Raw genomic sequence first — 19,421 nt, forward strand, 5'->3', positions numbered from 1 at the left:
TTTAGCTATGAAGCAGTATAGAAATGAGATAAATAAACCATCCTGATGGCCTTTCCATCTAGTTTTCCTACTGAAAGATATACCAGCATTAACTCTTATCCCCATAGAGACTTAGTCTCCTTACATTGGTCTATTCCTTCTTAAAACTATTTAGTCCAGTGACCACTCTTCCATCTTGCAGAACTAGCCTACCAGTAGGGATAATGAGGTGACCACCTCACGCCACAGAAGCTGGAAATGGGAGCCGTGGCAAATATTGGAGAGTTGTGTGCTCCACCTTGTGGCCCGAAAGCTAGCATGCTGCCCTCAGTTGTGATGAAGGACGCTGTCCTGTTGCTCTTGTTGAAATAAGAGTCCCCTGACAGTCCAGTCCAGTTGGCTTCTCTTCATTGTCATTTTGTTCTCCTCAGGCAGCAAAATGTCTTGGGTTGGCCCTGTTATCTTGGAGCAGATTTTCCTTTAATTAATTGTGAAGTGCTGCACTAATAAGCATTGGCTGTCTGTTTCTGAAAGTTTTTCTAAAGCTGCATAAGGATTTTCTTAAAGGGTTTTTGCTGCCCCTTTCACTGAAAATGCTTGAAACTAATGTTCAGATCTGTTTATTATTATTATTATAAAAAAAACAAAACAACAAAAACAAAACAAGTCAGTTCTTCTCTGTAAGGACAGTGCTGGTTACGGCCCTCCATTTTTCCTTGAGGAATTGTGATGCATAGAGTCACCACAAATGCCCAAAATTAGTTATTGTATTACAAAATCATTTGAAAAAGAATATTGTGCATGATGACAAGTAGCATCATACTGACTCACTTTCTTTTCTTTATGCTGATTGGTTTCAGACTAAGTGACAAGCATATTTACAGAACTTTAAAAATTAGCAATTATTTAATAGGGAGTCACTGAAGCAGTCGGTGTGAGCTTAGGTGGACTCCGGGGGATGGTGGAGGACAGGAAGGCCTGGAGGAGTGTTGTCCATGGGGTCGCGATGGGTCGGACACGACTTCGCAACTAACAGCAGCAGCAGCAGCATTGTTCTCGATGTGTTGTTGTTTTCTCAACACCGCTGTTGTTAGTCAGGATAGCAAAATCACACAACCACTGTAAGAAATTCTTGGATTCAATATAAACATGTATTATTCCTTTAAAATACATTAATGGGAAAAGAAAAAAACTGAGGAGGAATTATTGGAATGAAAAACTGGAGAAAGAAAGAGTCAAGGTTTGCATGTTTTAGTTTAGTTTAGTTTAGTTTAGTTTAGTTTAGTTTAGTTTAGTTTAGTTTAAAAAACAGAGAGTCTCGTAGCCCCTTATTATCCCATAAGCCCTTGTGGGCTTCAGTCCACTTCATCAGAGGCACAAAAAGTTAACCACATTTCCTAGTATACAGTTATATACACAAGGGGTATGAAGGAATCCCTGTTGGAGCTGGGAATCCAGCAGATTCCCTGGACTTGGCTCCCTGGGTGCTGGTCCGCATTGTTGCAGCCATTTGTGCTGCCGCACCTGATGCAGAAGAGGGATGCTGCTTGGGCAGCAGTCACGTGGGACAGCCCAGGAATGCAGCTCCATGCAGCTGCATTGCCGCACTGATGCTGGTTGTGCAGCCTTCGTTTGCAAACATCCGTGGACTTTCATGGTTAGAGGGGTGGAGTGGAGCTGCAAATACCAAAGTCAAAGGGAACTGTAGAAAGGAATGCATTCAACCAACAGGGTCGACTTTTTTGCCCTTTTAGGAGACCTTTCTCCATTATACTGCAGGGTATTTTAGGTGCTTTTCAGGACGTGTAGGCTGATGGTCAGTCGTGTACTGAGCAACGCCTATGCCTTCAACTTAAAAGGCTGGCCTGGATTGTGCCCAGAACTCTCTTGCCACTTGATTGCCGGAAAAGATGCATCAGGGTGGATAAACGGCCTTTCAGGAGAGTTTATCTCCTATTACTGATCTTTACTGTGAAACCCTGATCTACTTACAAGGAGCAGCAGGATTTCTTGAAATATATTTTGAAAGCCCCCATTGCCTGAGAACCTACTAGTGCTCATTACTGGTCTAGTCTGCCTTGCACTGTACTTATGATGACCTTTGAGAGAAATTCTGCAATATACTGTAGACTCAATCGTTCTTGATTGGGAATTGCGAACACATGGCACCTGTCAAGTTTTGAGCCATGTAATTAATACTTTCTTAATTTTTTCCCTTTTAGAAGGAAAGTGTTGATGCCTAAGGGCCAGATTCTTTTAGAGTCCAAGAAACCCTGACCTAAAGTTCAAATTCTTTTTGGAAATGCTTTTATTTTCATTGTTTTTAATCAGCAAATGCTTCATTCCAATACAGTTGACTAATTGGCTTTGAATAACACTTAATAGTAGTTATATGAAAAAGATGAAAAGAATTGCTTTTCTTTTTGCTCAGTGAGTTGGATGACTAATGAAAGGCCCACTGATTTCACTGAGTCTGCTCTAAGTATGACTAAGTCTGGATCCAACCCAGTATGCACTTAATCTGAAGCACATCTGAAGAATGACATCTCATATGTATTTTTGACATGGTGAAACCAACAGTGATCGCAATCCCCCATTTTATTCCTTTATGGTTCCATAGGTTCACTCTGTTCTGTGTCTCCTCCCAAATTCCAATTTAGCTAGGAGAGTTTCTCACGTTGATTCCAGAAGTGGAGTATAGCACGCATACTTTCCCACATGCATACTTGCCATGGGCATCTTCCCTGCAGTTCTCTGTGCCCACGGGGCAGCTGCCTCACGTCGGTCATTTGGCACTCAGTAAAATTTCCATGGTGACCTGCTTTTTCTCTGACAACCTGCTGAGAATTATTCCTAGTTCTGTAGGAGCAACAGATGCAATCAGCTTCAGAGAGAGCAGACATTTCATGTAACACTGAATCCGAATACCGATTCTCATCCCATCCCTTTTCCTCCTGCCAGATCTTCAAAAGGAAAACTATGTACATCCTCAAACAGCTCACCTTCAGACAGGCCTTTGCTCATGCTGTTAAAAAATACACCTATGGTATGTTCTTGCACATTTTTAAAAAGTGACATACTTTGGATGCTTGCCAGAGGTAATATTTTAACCCTTATTTAAATTGAAATATGGGGTCAGTGTTTAATTCTAAGTGGGTTGCAAATGTACACTATGCATTAAATAGAGAAACAATCCTCTATCACAGTATATCACTGTGTATTAGCAGCAGCAGCTGTGTATTTGTCTCTCTCTCTCTGTGTTAAACTTTTCTATGAACATAGTTTAAATTGAATACTATGTTATATTACTCACACTTTAGCTGACCTTCATAAATATCAAATCCTTGGAATCGAATGTCCTGACATTTAATATGTTCCTGCAGGCTAAACAGGACCACATTGCATTAGAAGGTCACATGTCACCCACAGCTTTTAGAGAGACTTATCATTTTAATGAAGATACTCAGCTCACATCAGGTAATGAAATTGAGAATGAGTCTGCCTTCCTGAAACTTGCTGAGCTTCCTTTTGGTATTGCACATGGGTTGCGGGGTTGGGTGGGAGAAAGAAATGAGGCATTTCCAGAGAAGTGTGTAGCTTTAATTACTATATGTGCTAAATGATCTCACTTGGAAATGGCTTATAAAGGTGATGAGGGTAAAAGAAATTAAAATCTCTCAGCTGACTTAAGGCTGGAGCTGTTCAAAGCTGCTCAGGTTTATCCTCGGCGCCCAGGTTTTCATGGCTGTGCTGTGCAAAACCAAGGGTCTTCTTGTTAGAGGACACAGTGGGAATTCTAAGGGTGCTTCCAGAGGTAAGGCACCTATGAGAAACCTTGTGTAGCTCTTAGGAACAAAGAAACATAGAAAAGCCATGCTGGACCAGACCAAAGGTCCTTCGAGTCTGGAACTCCACACACATGGTGGCAAACTAGCTGCCCACAGGATCGCTCAAGTGGGATGAGTTCAAGGCCTGCACCGGCCCAAGCTCCTCATCAGCTGGTGCACGCAGGCATGTGACTCTGGTGAAGGAGGGAGCACATAGGCAGCAAGGCTAGTAGCCACTGATCCTTCCATGAATGTGTCCAATCCCTTTTTAAGGCATTCTAAATTTGTGGCCATCACTACTTCCTGTGGCAGTGCAGTCCATAATCTAACCATGCATGTGTGAAGAAGTGCTTTCTCTTGTCTGTCCCAAACCTTCCCCCAGTCAGCTTCACCATATGACCCCAATCTCGAGTGTTGTGGGAGAGTGAGAAAATGTCTCCTTTTCCATTCGCTCTACTCTGTGCATAATGTTAAGCACTTCTATCATGTCTCCCCTTATCTGATTTTTTTCCTCAGCTGACCATTCCCAGGTGCAGCTGCTACTCGCAGGGGAGACTCTCCAGCCCCTTGATCGTTCTTCTTGCCCTTTTCTGTATTTTTCATGGCTCAATAATGCCCTAGGTGAGGCAACCAAAACTGAGCACAATCCTGTAAATGTGGTCTCTTCAAAGACTGGTACAAGAGGAATAATACCTTGGCAGCTCTATTTTCCATTCCATTTCTATTTCTGCCTAACATGGAGTTTGCCTCTTTTTTTCCTTTTTTCTTTTACACTGGCTGCCCGCTGGGCTGACATTTCCATTGAGCTGTCCACTACCTCCCCAAGATCTTTCTCTCTCTCGGATGGATGGTTTGCAGCAAAAGCTAAGTCAGAACATGTGGTAGAAAACACAAGAGGGTTACCCAGAGGAGGTGGGTGACCTCTGCTACCCACTCTCCGCTGTGAATGAGGTGGGCCATAATGAAAGGCTCACTGGGTTACCCCCTGAATGTGAGTAGAACCCTCTGAATTTTCTAAATATCCAAACTGCTTACCTTTACCCAGGTCTACATCTGTTAGGTCTTCTGTAGAGATGCGCCTTTTAGCATTCTACATACCCACATCTCCTGGTGCTAACCTCCCCCTTGTTGCTTGAGAAGATGAGAGATGGCCATCTTAACATGGGGTAAGAGGCCTGGCATTTTCCACTGAGCAGGAGATCAGTTATCTGGAACTGGTGTGAGTCCCTGCAGCCTCATCATGGTGAGACCATTTCCTGGTGAGGTTTGAAGTAGCAGCTGCTAGTTTGCTTTTTAAGGCTCTTGGACCAACACACTGTCCGGGCTACTCTCTGAATATAGCAGGTTCAGTGCCATTAGCTTGCTTAGCATGCAGAAAGCCCAAGAGCAAGTAGGCCGTGGGAACTGCCGGCTTTTTCGGCTCACTCCCATCAGCCTGGGCCAGAGCAAAAGGCCGGCGAACAGACCAGTGTAACGATGACGGGAAGGAGCAACTCCAGGGGGCTTGCAGGTCCACGGCAGGTGCCCAGCCATGCTTAATCTTGACACTGCCTATAGTCATGCTGGCTGCTGTGGAAAGTCAAGGGTAGAGTGAGTGGAGCTTTGGTCTGATTCAGCAAAACTCCCTCAGGTACTTGCATGAAGAAAAAACCCGCAGTGGCCACAGCTTTTCTCTAAGGTAGCAGGGCAAATAGCAACTAACCTAGGTTAAAATTGATTTACCCAGGGTAGATGTTTATCCAGTCTGCTATATACTGATTATCTACATTTATACACAGCCTTTCTGCTAAAAAAACCATCAAGATGGTCAAATGTCAGAATGATAATAAAACCAGCTGATTGTACATGAAGTGGGTCTCTTTCCAGGCAGTGTTGCTCTCAAGCTCAAAGACATTTACCTGAAAGGCTAACACTTACCTGCAGTCCTGCAAACTTATCACCATGAGTCTCTACAATAATTTAAGACAGCATTATGATATTTTTTTCTTTAAGGATTGTTGGGGTAGAGATGGGGAATCATGAACATATAAGACACTTGGGCAATGAAAAACAATTATTCGAAATGTCCGCATGATTTTGAGGCCTCATTGTGAATTGCTGAATATTAATCATCAGGGGAAATGTCACTTTCAGACAGTGGCTCCAGCTTACCTTTACAGTAGAAGCAAGGCTCATGGGAGCCCTGAGCCCTGGCACATGCCTCATTTATGGCCATGGACTTAAACTGACAGGAGAACATTACGTTTGACTCAATATACTCCAGCACTCTGATAATGACTCGAGCTGTTAAGGATGATTCACGCACACACATATTGTATCCTATGACATATTCAAGGTATTCGGTCACATGTTCAGTCCTGAGGACTGGAAACATGCTTTTTTGTTACACGCGTTGGAGCTCTGGGACTTTTTGGGAAACATGCAGATATGCTTCTTTATGATCTGTAGAACAGCAGCTGAGAGCATTTGCAGACATTGTGGATGAGGCCTCTGTAGCAGGGGCCACAAGCCCCCCCCCCCCCATGTCCCAGGAGGGTAGGAATTCTCTGAACGAGATCCCTTTCTTCAAACTGTACAAGAATGTACATCCCCATTGCTTCAGGCACGTGAAATGAGGTAGGCAGCCAAGTCTGTATGGAATCCAGCGGTGCCTGATATCGCTTTTTATTGACTATGTACCAGTGGATGACTTATATATAGGCCAAGATGGAAAGAATCATTTGCCCCATGCAATTTGCTAACGACCGAAGTAGTAAACATATCATTCCATGCAGAGCTTGCCTGTGCTAGGCACACAGGCTTCTACTGAGGGCTTATTGGTGATCATTTTGTTACTGCCTTCACTGGTGGCGAAGCATCTTCTGCTTCTAATCTCTGTGGCCTCTGTGACATTGCGTTTAATGAAATAGGCTCCTCGGGAGGAGGTTAGCAAAAGAATGAAGCTGCAAACCCGCTTCCTCCCTGTGTCCCTGGCCAGAAGCCAGCTCTCTTTTAGGCCGCTTTTCTGCATGAGGCCGACCACAGCTGGAGCAAAACGACTTGCAGGTGGCTCCATGGGCAGCAGATCACACAGGCCGGCTCTGTCCGCCCCTCGGCCAAAAGGAGGGAGTCACCTGGGCCTGCCACTGGTGGCTGAAGAGGAGCAGAGAATGTCTGAGGATCTTGATTAAGAACTCGCAAGCACTTAACTTTCTGTGTGGAAGAGGCACATTCAGGTCCTCATTTGCTCCCCCTCTGCGTTCTCTGTCTTCCAGCCTCTGTCTCCTTCCCCCACCTCCAGCAATGGGATATTTTCCCCCTTCAGAGCCTGTGCCTCAGTCATGCAGATTCCTTGTCTGTCCCCGCTGCTGAGTCATACCCCAGAAAATGGCCTGTTGGGTAGGAAAGATGTGTTGACTTTCTGCTTCCAGTCAGAGATGAACGGGGATGTACACTTTTGTACAGTTTGCAGAAATGTCTATTTCTGCAAAGTGAATGTTCATTTCTGCAAACTAAACATTCTAACCATTCCAGGACTTGTGGGGGGGGAGGGGGACTCTGTGGCCCCCACTGGTCACATCCACAATTATTGTTACTTATTGCGTTCCTAACCCACCTCTCTTCCTCTTACACAGAACCAAAGGCAGTTTACATAGACCTCCTCCATTCCATTTTATCTTCACAACAACAACCCTGTGAGGTAGGCTAGGCTGAGAGTCCATGACTAGCTGAAATTCTCCTAGTGAGCTTCACGGCCAGGTGGAGACTAGAACCTGGATCTGCCGGGACCTCAGTCCGTCACTCTAACCATGACACTACACTGGCTCTCAGTGACTGCTAAAGCTTTCAATTCCTCTTCTGCAGAGCATGGTCCAGCGAGTCTGCATGTTCTTTAAAGCCTTAGAGCTCCAGTGTACGACTACCACGACTTCATTTCTGTCCTGCAGCCAACAGCCTGCCTTGCTCAAAACACAGTGTAAGGAAGCGTGCGGGATATAAATCAGATGAACAAACAACTCAGCACGAAAGAAGCTCTATCTTATTATACAAACATACATGCACATGCGCACACAGACGTGCACACGCAGATGCACTTACATCGTATAGATGCTGCTGGAAAATTCCATATCGTCTGTTTCTTCTGCTAGGACTAGCAAGTGGGCCCGATTTTGGTTAATATACGCTCAGTCACGATTCATCGGCGAGACAGTGCTGGTAAGGCATCCAGCACAACTCTGTTAGTGAATACGTGTCTGCCTCTGCCCCCCACTGCTCACCTTGTTCTGCCATTGCAACTGAGAACTTAGGTTGCATTAATTTCAGTAAAATCTCAGAGTAACTCGCTTGCAGCTCACATCATGCTGCTATTCCTTTTCGACTTGAAGAAGATAACAACATGTGCACCCTTTGGCCTTGGTCTTCCATTCTGCATACTGATTGGCATTGCCATCTGGCTTCTTTCATGCCAGGTAACATGGGACTGTGGGAAGTTACGTAGTCAGACCGCTGGCCCGTCTAGCCCAATACTGCTGGCACTGACCGGCAGCAGTGCTCCATGCTTTCAGGCACAATTCCTGAAATATTGGGATTGAACCTTGGGCCTTTTTGTGTGTAAAAGCAGGGGCTTTGCCACGGAGCTACAGTGCCTAGTGCTGAAGAACAGGACTGCTTCAGACATGACCCCCAGCCTTGATCATCCACACAACCTACCCCATTAAAAGGATTGTTCAGTTTCCAGTTTACTCAGTAGGGTGTCCAAGTTAAGTGTTATTTGGCTTTATGGTTTAAAGAGCCAGTGGGGTGTAGCGGTTAGAGTGCTGGACTAAGAGACCTGAGAGATCTGGGTTCTAGTCTCCATTTGGCCATGACACTCACTGAGTGACCTTGGGCCAGTCACTCATTCTCAGCCTAGCCTACCTCACATGGTTGGGAGCATCCAATGGAGTGGAGCAGAACCATCTAAGCCTCCCTGGGTTTCCTGCAAGGGGGGAAAAGACAGCTATAAATGCAATGCAATAATAATAAAAAGAGAGATTGATCTTCCCCTTAATGTCTACTAATTGCCAGCCCTAACACCTTAGTATTATAGCTTTATAGTCCTTTGAAACAAATGAATTGGCAGGTAACATGCCCAGTTAAAAAGATAAAAGGTGGTTGCTGGATTAAGCTAAAGGCTGCTCTCCTGCTTCCCATTGTAACCAGCAGTCCCATGAGTTTGGAACAGAGGAAGTGGGGGGGGGGGCGGACAGTGCCACCCCAGTGCTGCTGAGAGCCCAGCTCCATCCGTGATCACCAGGCTGTAGCAGAAGGAAGAAGCAAAGGCGAGCAGAGCCACCCCATTGGCTCAGCTGAGTGACTGGCAGCCTTCAGCCCCTCCTCTCCTAAACTTTTTCTTCCCTTTCCAACCATTCAGACAGCCATGTGGTGTATTCATTAAATGTGCTGGGCTGGGACTCGGAAGATCTGAGTTCTAGTCTCCACTCAGCCATGGAGCAAATGAAGGGGCTTTGGGCCGGGCGCAACCTACCTCGCAGGGTTGTTCTTGTGAGGATAAGATTGAGAGAGGAACTGCCTTGAGTTCCTTGAAAAGGGGGGTTATATATCTAACAAATAATTAAATGCATAAAAATAGTATACAAACTTGGTAATTGAGAACTAGGGTCTGGTGTTGCCTTTTTCTTCCTCCTTCTCATCCCTTTTCCTTTTGTGTCATCTCTTTCAGACTGTAAGACTGCAACAGAGATGGCCTTTTCTCTGGTCTTTGTATACTGCCCTGGGAGCTTTCCTGGACTTTTTTCAAAGGGAGATCCTTCAAATAAACACACATATCTTTAAAAAGTTGCCTGTGCGAAGCCCAGACACACAAAAACCATAATCCTATTCCATTTGGCTCTGGTAAACATACCGTCCCTTGCAGGTCTGATCTTGGAACCAGTTTATTGCCATCATATCTAGTAGTCACTGATAGATTTGATTTTTGATTAATGTTGTAACAAGAAGGGTTCTGTTGTTTTGACCATACATCTGAGTTGACATTCTGTGCATTGTAATCCATGACCTGGCACAACAGGAAGAATTTCTGCTTTTTCTGGCTCATCCCAGCTGCCCCACAGTGACCAGTAGATGGCAGCAGAGGCACCACTTGCAGATACAAAGGGCACACTCACGCCAAGCTATGCCACCCTGTGAATAGACCATGTTTGGGGCTTATTCTGGCAGGCAGTGGTTGCCCTCCCAGTCCTCCAGCCGACCCCAGCATGACTCCCAGTGGCCTTCATGACAGAAGTTGTTTTGTTTCTACCTCCCTGATCCGATCACTGCCCCTTTCTGTTCACCACCATTTTGTTTTCCAGAGCTTCAAACAAGTGTCGTTGGGGTTGCATTTTTTCCGTGAGCTATTCTAGTTGTAATTTTCTAAAATTATTATTGTTTTTGCACAAGTGTACAAGTTTTGTAGTCTTTCCTGGTCAATTTCCTTGTCGGTTTCAGCTGTCGAAGGGAACATCAAAGAGGAATAGGTAGCAGATTAATAAAGTGAGAGTACAAAAACCACTGTAGAAAGCATTAGAAAAAAGAGCTGAAAGCCCCCAGCAGGGATAGTTAATGTCTCCCATTTCTGGGGTAGCTGAAGATTTGAAGTAGTGCTGTTATTGTGGAGGGCACCAAAAACTCTCAGTTCATCTCTTAAAATCAAGTTATGACATCACCAAGGAGGAAACTCTCTGTTCCTCACACACTTTGGTGCGCCTTCTTTCACCACTTTTGACCCCTTTGCTTTTTGATCTACAATATGGGAATTGGACCCTGGCAACTGTACACAAATTAGTTTATACAGGTCTTGCCTGGTCAGTTTCCTTGTATGTTAACTACTCCACTGCTTTCCTTATTAGCTCAAATACTCATAAATAAGGAAATTGCTGGGCAAGACTTGACCTAATGGACAGCCCTAAGTGTGCACTTGCGAACCTGCAAAAGACTGACAGGGAGAGGGAGAGGGAGAAGAGATTACAATCCCAGTTGTGTGTTAAGGAGACATCCCCACATACAAAAAGAAAGTTTCAAAATGCTGTTCTGACATCAGTAGAAGGGCAGGACCACTGATAGCAAATGCGGGGGGGTTGCTGTTCTTGACAAGCAACTTTGTAGTCAGTCACTGCAATCCACAAGTTTGCAATCCATAAAGTTGCTCTCCCAGGTTCAGATGACCCAACAACCCATCATGGGTAAGAACAACCATTACACAAGCCATGGGATCTCAGAGTGGCTTGCTTGTGAAAATTAAATCATCCTGCAGAATCTGTTCTGGGTTCAGATGGTGGCTTGTTGTGTCATGCGAACTAGATCAAGCTAGCAAAGGAAAGGAAAAGAAAAGAAAAGAAAAGAAAAGAAAAGAAAAGAAAAGAAAAGAAAAGAAAAGAAAGAGGTCCTGGAATAGCCAAGCGGATAAAGAATGAAATGTTTTGCTATTACCACACACAAAGTCCCAGCCTCTCCAACAAAAGGATTTAGAGTAACCAGAGAGCAAGAAGATGTGGTTGAAACAAATGTAGAGAGGTTGCGTGTAATTCTTCGTGCCGTCACCCTTCAAGAGCAGTTCCTTTCAGTATATTTAAAAGCAATGCGCAGTACTGAGGAGGCCCACTGGTTTTAAGAGCAGAAATGCTAAGACAACAGTTTAAAAGGCATCCAGCACAGACCAACAGCTTCCACCCTGGCCCTGAAACGTCATGGTTTTATCTAACATTGGGGTTAGGTGCAATATTAGGAAAGAAAGCCCACTCAGCTGTTTGTTCAGTAACGGACAAAAAGATTTTAATCTTTAAATTGCCACTCACTGAGTCACCTGTTCTACATCAGTATCACCTCAGGTGACCAGGTAGGTTGAAATCATTACAGTTGGCCTTCCTTCCTTTCTTTGTGTTGCGTGAAAAATATTTAGTAGCAAAACCAACTGTTACCTTTCCTCATCTTATTTGTATCAGGGGCAGACAATTGTGAGAGGTCTGGGTGCATACTCAGCCCCAGTCCACCCGCCCATGCATGGGCTTGTACTCCACAGGCTGGGGAGTACCCTGCTTTTTAAACAATTATTATCAGTGGTTTGCTACTAAATTTTGACAGCAAAGCTCTCCCTAGCACTAAAGGTCAATTTAGCATTTGACCCCATTAGCGCTCTGTAGCAGCTACAGAATGCTAAAAGGGTCACATTGAGCTTGCAAAAGAGCTAAAGGTGATCCTTTCGCACTCTGGAACATTAAAAACACATTTTTTTCTGCGGGCTTTGGAGAGACACACATTTCCTAGCCACTGCTGCTGTACTGAGCGGAGTGACAATGAACAGTCACTCTGAACAGGTGACATATTTTCTGTCCCTTGTCTACCATCATAGGAAGCTGCCTTGTCCAAGTTACATCACTGGTCCATCTAGTTCTTTGCTGTCTGAATTTGAACTTGACATACAGCTCTGCTATATATGAGCTGTTCTATAGCAAACTGTAGTCCCCTGTTGGCTTCAGCAGACCAAAATATGCACATTACAAGCTGGGTTGCAACCACCCCCACCCCCACAACCTGAGCTTTCAGTCCTCTTGGGTGAGAACCCATTCGAGTGTTTTATTATGAATTGGGAATGCAAAGGCCAAAGGACACTCTGACCCAACCACCTGTTTCCCTTAATGCAAATGGGGCAGCCCACACACAAGACATGAGGGCAACAGTACCTACCTGCTCTGGTTTTCCAGCTAGCAGCCTGCCACCTGTGATCTCATGGAGACGTCCAGCTTCCCAGAGTGTATCTGCTCCCTTTCTATCTAAGTTGGTGACTGTCACCACATCTTTGGCAGCAAATTCCATAGTTTAACGATGTGCTTTCTTCATATCATGCATAATCTTATACATTGCTGTATCATCTCCCTTTACTTCTTTAAACGTCATGACCTTTCCTACTGAGGAAGCTGCTTCAGTCCCTTGATCATTTCAGGGGCTGTTTTCTGCACTTTTTCTAAAATCTCCTTTTTTTAGGAGAGAGATTATTCCAGATGTGGTTATCAGGGCATCACAATATTAGCAGTTTAATTTTCACATTTTTTCCTAATGATTTCTACCCTAGAACTGGCTATTTTCATAGCTTGATTGCATCCGCAAATCTGGCCATTTCATTGCTCTCTACTAACCCCCGATCATTTATGAACAAGTTTGAAAAAATCAGTCCCAATCAGGAATACCCATCTATTCCTACTTTGTGCTTCCTGATCTGGAATGGATTACTGATCCTTAGGAAGAATTGTCCTCATGACTGCTAAGATTACTATGGAGCTTTGGTGAGGAACTTTGTCTAAAGCTTTGTGCAGATCCAGGTAGGCAGTTCTGTGGAACTGCCCCCATCTAGAGACTTGAAGACAAACATGAAGCATTCTAAAAGGTTAGTGGGAAGGGCATGCTCTTTTCTGCATTGCCTCAAAAGAGCAACTACAAAGAGGAAAAAAGAAGAGGACACAAGCGAAAACACAGATCTGCGCAAAGACACCACATAAACCAATTTATCTTATTTCTGTTTTCTCTTTTGAAGAGATCCACAATACATCTCACCCAAGTAAAGAAGACTGTGAACTTGTGACTCATTTCCCTGCCCTGTCTGATGTCCAGGTTCAAGCTGTTGATGGGCAACCTCAAAGCCCCTGCTCTCCTTCTTGCTCCTCTTTAACTCTGAAGTGGATTAAGACTAGGCAGAGGACAACTCAAACAGAGGCCTCCTTCAAATAGAAGACAAGATGGGAATTCTGCATGTTATAATTCATCATTTATTCTTACCTTGCATCTGCATAATATTGCAGCTGAAAAGGGACTAGTTTCTACTCAGTATTTAAAATAATAAATTAAAAATCAGTCAACAGGCATACTGGACGACCTTGTTTATAGAAGAGTGTTATCATTAGATAATAAGAGCTAATCTCCCATGGCAACTGCCAAAGAATGTAGCCATTCAAATAGCTCTGCTAGAAGTACAAGCTTTCAGGAAATATTACTGTTGTTCTGAATTCCACACACAAATTTAATTTGCCCCCTGTTATTCCCAGGCAAATTCCAGCAGTACTTAGAACCACTTTCACAGATGCAAACATTACAGCTGTGTGGAGGGGGCACTTTTTTCATCTGCCAAAAAGTATTGTCCTTTCCCCATAAAGACAGCTCACAGGACAGAAGTGAGACAACTCGTATCTGCCTGTATATGTGCAGAGAGAATCAAAGGTGGGAAAGTACAACTGCATTCAGATACAGTATAGAAAAAAGCGCATCCTCCTACACTAAAAGAATATGGCTTTGATTCATACTTAGAGTAGACCTATGCAAAACAACGGAACGTAAATTAATCCCATTAATTTTAATGGGCTAAAGTTCATCTAGGACTACGTGAATCTAAGCCCGTGTTTAGTTGTTTCCAAACATGACTCAGTACAGATACAGGTGAACTGTACATTGTGTACAGGTGAAACCGCATTGTGAATAGCAATGCAAAAGCTGACCAAAGACTGGTGTTTAAGAAGTCTTGCTAATTCTCAACTTTTCCCTTCTTGTTGTTCTTATATATGCCTCATGTACACAGGGTTTTTCTACATGCACTGGTTATCCTACACATGGCATTCTCTACTTGAGGTTGTGTATGGGTTCTTTCAATGATATTTGAGCCTCCAGTGTTGCTTCTTTGTCTAACAACCCCTTTCATCAAGTTTTTAGAGCAGGGAAAAATGGCTTTTAATTGTGAAAGCAGAAGCCTGCATGTGCAATTTCCTCTTATTTTCTGCACTAATTCCATAGTGCCACCTAGAGGTTATATAGCAGAAAAGAAAAAGCTCTCTGTGTTGCATTCAGCTGTCAGTTCTGAAATGAAACCATACGCAGGATCAACTGCCTAGTGTAGAAAAGTTTGTGATATTAATAATTGTTTCATCTAATAGCAAATTTAGATGGAGATGTATCTATCAGTTGAAACTGATCCCAATAAGGTAGACAGGGGTTTCCTCCTACTTCTCTTGTTTTCTTTAAAATCCCAACAACTCTGTGAACTTCTGGGACAGAACACAAGAAGAGAGGGCTAGAGTGACCCCTATCATTGTCCGGAGAGTGGACTTCGACATTCCTACTGGATTCTCTCCAGTGCTTCTGCTCATGGAAGGGAGTTTGAAGTCAAGGATTGTCTCATCCCGCTGCACTCCCCCATCCTACAGAACAACCTCAAAACGCTTGACGCTTGAGAAAGATACCTCTGCTTGTTTTGTGGTTATTCCCTCTTCTCAGTGTCCTCCTGCGAGAGTCCTCAACCTTCCAAGCAGTTTTTCAGGGTGCAGAAGATGGGGAATTGCTGGGACAGAATGATCTACCGCTTGAACAGCCTTCTGCTCAAACAACTCTGGATGCAAGCCATTGCTCATAATATTTATTTACCTATACAAATATTTATACACTGCTTTTCAGTTCCATATGTGTGCTCCAGAGTGCTCACAAATGTAATAAAATACAGAACAAGCTTTATTGCTTGTAGAAAATAAAGTCCAAAACTAAAATAAGAATAAAAGATTGACGATTAACATTAAAAACCAGCTAATTACAAAATTTATTTATTTATTTAAGATATTTGTATGCCGTCCTTTGCGAGAGTCTCAGGACGGCTTACACAAATAAAATACATATACATAAAAATTGTAACATTTTTCTTAAAAAAAACATAAAAAATGACCTCAACAATAAATTCTGGGAATCAGTATCAATGGTGCATTTAGGTCTTCTCTGCATGAGGAATTTTGTCTACTGTTTTATGAGGCTTGTTCCATTTTCCTTGCAGGAGGAAAAATGCCTCCTTTGCATGGGGCTTTTTCCCTGGGATTTGAATTTCTCTGCTTTTCTATATATTCTATCAACCAACCACAAGGTGCTGCTGTGGTCCAACTCCACTCTAGTGTACTTGCAATGTCTCGCAATGGTTTCATTCTAGTTTGCTGCAGTTTGAAGCTTAATAGCCGATTCTTTCCTTCTAATAATCCTGATATTACCACTACACAGCATCCAGTTGACTGTATTGGGTCAAAACAGATCCAGTGTACAGCATGCCCATGATTTTTCTTTAAAATGTGATTCTTCCCTCATATCCTTTGGCTATCCCTAAGGTCTCTCCGTGGGCCAATGGAGAACATGAAGGAGTGGATACAATGGGAGCAAGACAGGTGCCCGAGCAGGGCTGCCAAGAGCGGGTGAGAGGGATCGTTCCAGCTCTTCTCCTCTATTGCTGCTGCTGAGCAGGGCAGCCTCCCATATCCATGGGGGCTCACCAGATTAAATTAATATCCTGGCTTGTTTGGAGCTCCCACTAGTACAGGAAGCTTCCATGAGTACAGTCACCCCCCACAACAACAGAGCCGTCAGCCCAGAGGAAGGCAGGAGCAAGACTTCTCTCTGTGCACTGTTGAGAGCCCATTTCAGAACACCCACAGGGCTACAGTTAGTTATATTCTTCGGCAGTTGGTAGATGGCAAGGCTTTGAGGGGATGCAATGGGAGCACCAGCACGAATTCTGCATTATTATTATTACATTTATATGTTGTAAGGTACCCATCGTGGCTCGCATGGTCCTCTTCTCCATTTATCTTCTCAACAACCCTGGGAGGTAGCTTGGGCTGAGGGTCTGTGACTGGCCCAGAAACACCCAGTGAGCTCCATGGCTGAGCGGGGACTAGAACCCAGATCGCCTGAGTCCCAGTCCCACGCTCTTAACTACTGCACCACACTGGCTCTCTGCTGGGGTTACAACTGGGGCTGTTGTGGTTACAGCTCCATGTGTACTTATACTTGATTGGCTTTCGTACGGAAAAATGCTGCTAAAATCAGGGGGACACTGTCTCTGCAACAAATGGATTTAAATGAATGAGCTCATTAATCAATGCTTGCCAGATTGACTACTGATGTTGGCAGAACATCAAAACAAAGCTTGCTTTTGTTAGGATCACTGCACAGCATTTCCTGAAAACAAAAACAAACCAGCAAAAATAGTATGTTGGGTTTGTTAGTTATGCTTTAATCCCACTGAAATCCACGAAGCTTACGGTAGTCATGATGAACTTGCTCCATTGATTCCAGTCGGACTAAAGCATGGCTGATTTAAAGCACAATCCTATAGATTGCTACTCAGAAGTGAGTGGCATTGAGTTATCAGGTGCTTACCAATTAACTCGATTATTATAGGCAAAGGGCTAAAGCATTAGCCTAGATCCAACCCTCTTTTAGAAATTCCAAGAAGCAGATGATCTGGGGAAGAACGGTGGGACATTGTAAAAATCTGCTGCTGTTTTAAAGAATACTCCTGGCTGACCACACTGAAGCATCCTTTAAAACAGCAACAGATTTTCAGCATTTGCACATGCGGCAGGATGTTTACAGATGCATTAATCACAGGGCACTTTGATCCTTTGACATGATTCAAATAAGGCACTTGATATCTGATATCAGCCCATAGCATGCAGGTCTAATAAAAAAATTGGCCGCAGCATCTATCCTTATAAATATGAAAGAAGAGGTGTGTTAAAGAAGTTGATTAATAAGCACCCTCCTCAAGCAGCCTTGAACATCTGTGTATTACACTCATCTATTAAATTATGCCAATCTGTATTTTAATAAGTAAAAGATACTTCTGCTGCCATCCATCAAAATAAACTCAGGAAATACTTAATATTATCATCGTTTTTCTTGCTTGATCACAATTTATGAAATATGAATCCAATACAAAGAATGCTGTACTTGCTGCTATGACCAAATATGTTTTTACAGGTGCCCCAAATATTCCATTTTCATTTCACTTTCAAACTGCTGAAAATATAAACCACATTTTATGTTTCTTAGGTAGGCAATATTGCCTCCCCCCCTCCCTGTCTTCCCCACATGGGCACCCATTACTATTGAGTTATTACCACATCTTCTTTTACAAACAGGCACTGCAGGTAACTTAGTAATGAGAATACAAACTTGTATAAGAAATAATACATGAAATATTTATGGCATTCTGTGCCATTGTTGAGTTTGGGGCACTAATAACACTAGGAAGCATGGAGATAATGGGTGTGTGTTTTTTTGGATCACATTCAGATTCTTCGCAGCTTTTAGGGCTTCCTTGTTTACACCAAAGAATGCTTGTTTTTCCACACAACAGGATACTTAGCCCATGTACCAATCCTTCCCATTGTTCTGTAATACCCTTCCCCAAACTGCCCCCCTTCAAAGCTGTCAAACTACAACTCCCATCAAACCCAGTCGTCATGGCCATTCTGACTAAATCAATGGTTCGTTGATGTAGTTCAACAGCTCAGGTGTGTGCCATTTTTGGGGAGGCTGTTCCATTACATCTTTTTTATCATTATTTCTTGCACAAAAGGGAAACAAGACAAATAGCTGTCATTTGTTCGTATGAATAGCTACAAATAGTAATTCGACTTATACAATCAGCCCAACAGAATCAGTGAATTCTTTCCCTGGAGGCAGGAATGCTTGAGGAATCTGAACTTTGGAAATTTGGTCAAATGCCCACCTCTTGACCTTAATCAGACTTCTCCAAATGGTGCGGTGTGGATCCAGCCAATGAAAGGCATCATCTGAGCAGAGTGCAAATATGTAGAAAAAGACAATATGATTGCTAAAGCGGAAAACACAAAACAAAATGACAGTCATTTGTTTTAGCCACTGAAATTTGCTAAAATATGCATTTAAATGCATATGCTGAGGAAAAATGCACATTTACATGCATGTATAAAGAAGAGACTCATTAATACATGATTTAATGTTATTTTTAAATGATGAGTAATGTAGAAACAGAATGTACATATGGAACTTGAAAAGTGATAGACACAGATTTGACCTGGATCACACCTCTTCAAGCTATGAAGGATAAGGGGAAGGGTTTGCAGATCTGAATATCCAGCCAAGTATAAAATCCCTTCCCATAGAAATTTTGTCATACAAAAAAGCATAACCCATATTCCTGCCATGCTCATTTTCTAGACAGGATAGGATCTTAAATGTGAAACCTCCGTCTACAACCTGAAGTATAATCCAACAAAAGGATACCACTTGATTCTGCTTATTGTATAAATAATAATGACCATGATCTTTAGGGTCATTTCAAAATCCACCAACTGAGAGAGCACTTCCCATGTAATTTTGGGATAATTCGGAGCGGCAGCTACGAGGCAGCTACAGAACAAAAGCAGTACAAACAGCATGTGATAGAATAGAGCAGTGTGGTCCAACTGAAAGCTCTGAGACAGCTGTGAAAGGATTATATAAATGTCTTTCATTGTAAATAATTACAGTTTAATCATTTTACTTAAAAGACAATTACAATTGTTTAAGGAAAAGTTCCAAGAATGCATGGTTTAAATAAAACAATCTGTACTAGTCAGATGTGGAGTGTGTGCGCGCATCGGCGGGTGGGCATGCCATCCAATTCATTGATGTAAAGCAGCCTTCTTCAACCTGGTACCCTCCAGATGTTTTAGACTATGACCTGATCACTCCTAGCAGTTGGCTTAGCTGGCCGAGGCCAATGGGAGCTTTAGTGCAAAACGTCTGGAGGATGAGAACACAAGCCAACAGCCA

The sequence above is a fragment of the Varanus komodoensis genome, unplaced genomic scaffold (assembly GCF_004798865.1).
Source record: "Varanus komodoensis strain SLA01 unplaced genomic scaffold, ASM479886v1 scaffold47, whole genome shotgun sequence".
NCBI classification, from domain to species: Eukaryota; Metazoa; Chordata; class Lepidosauria; order Squamata; family Varanidae; genus Varanus; species Varanus komodoensis.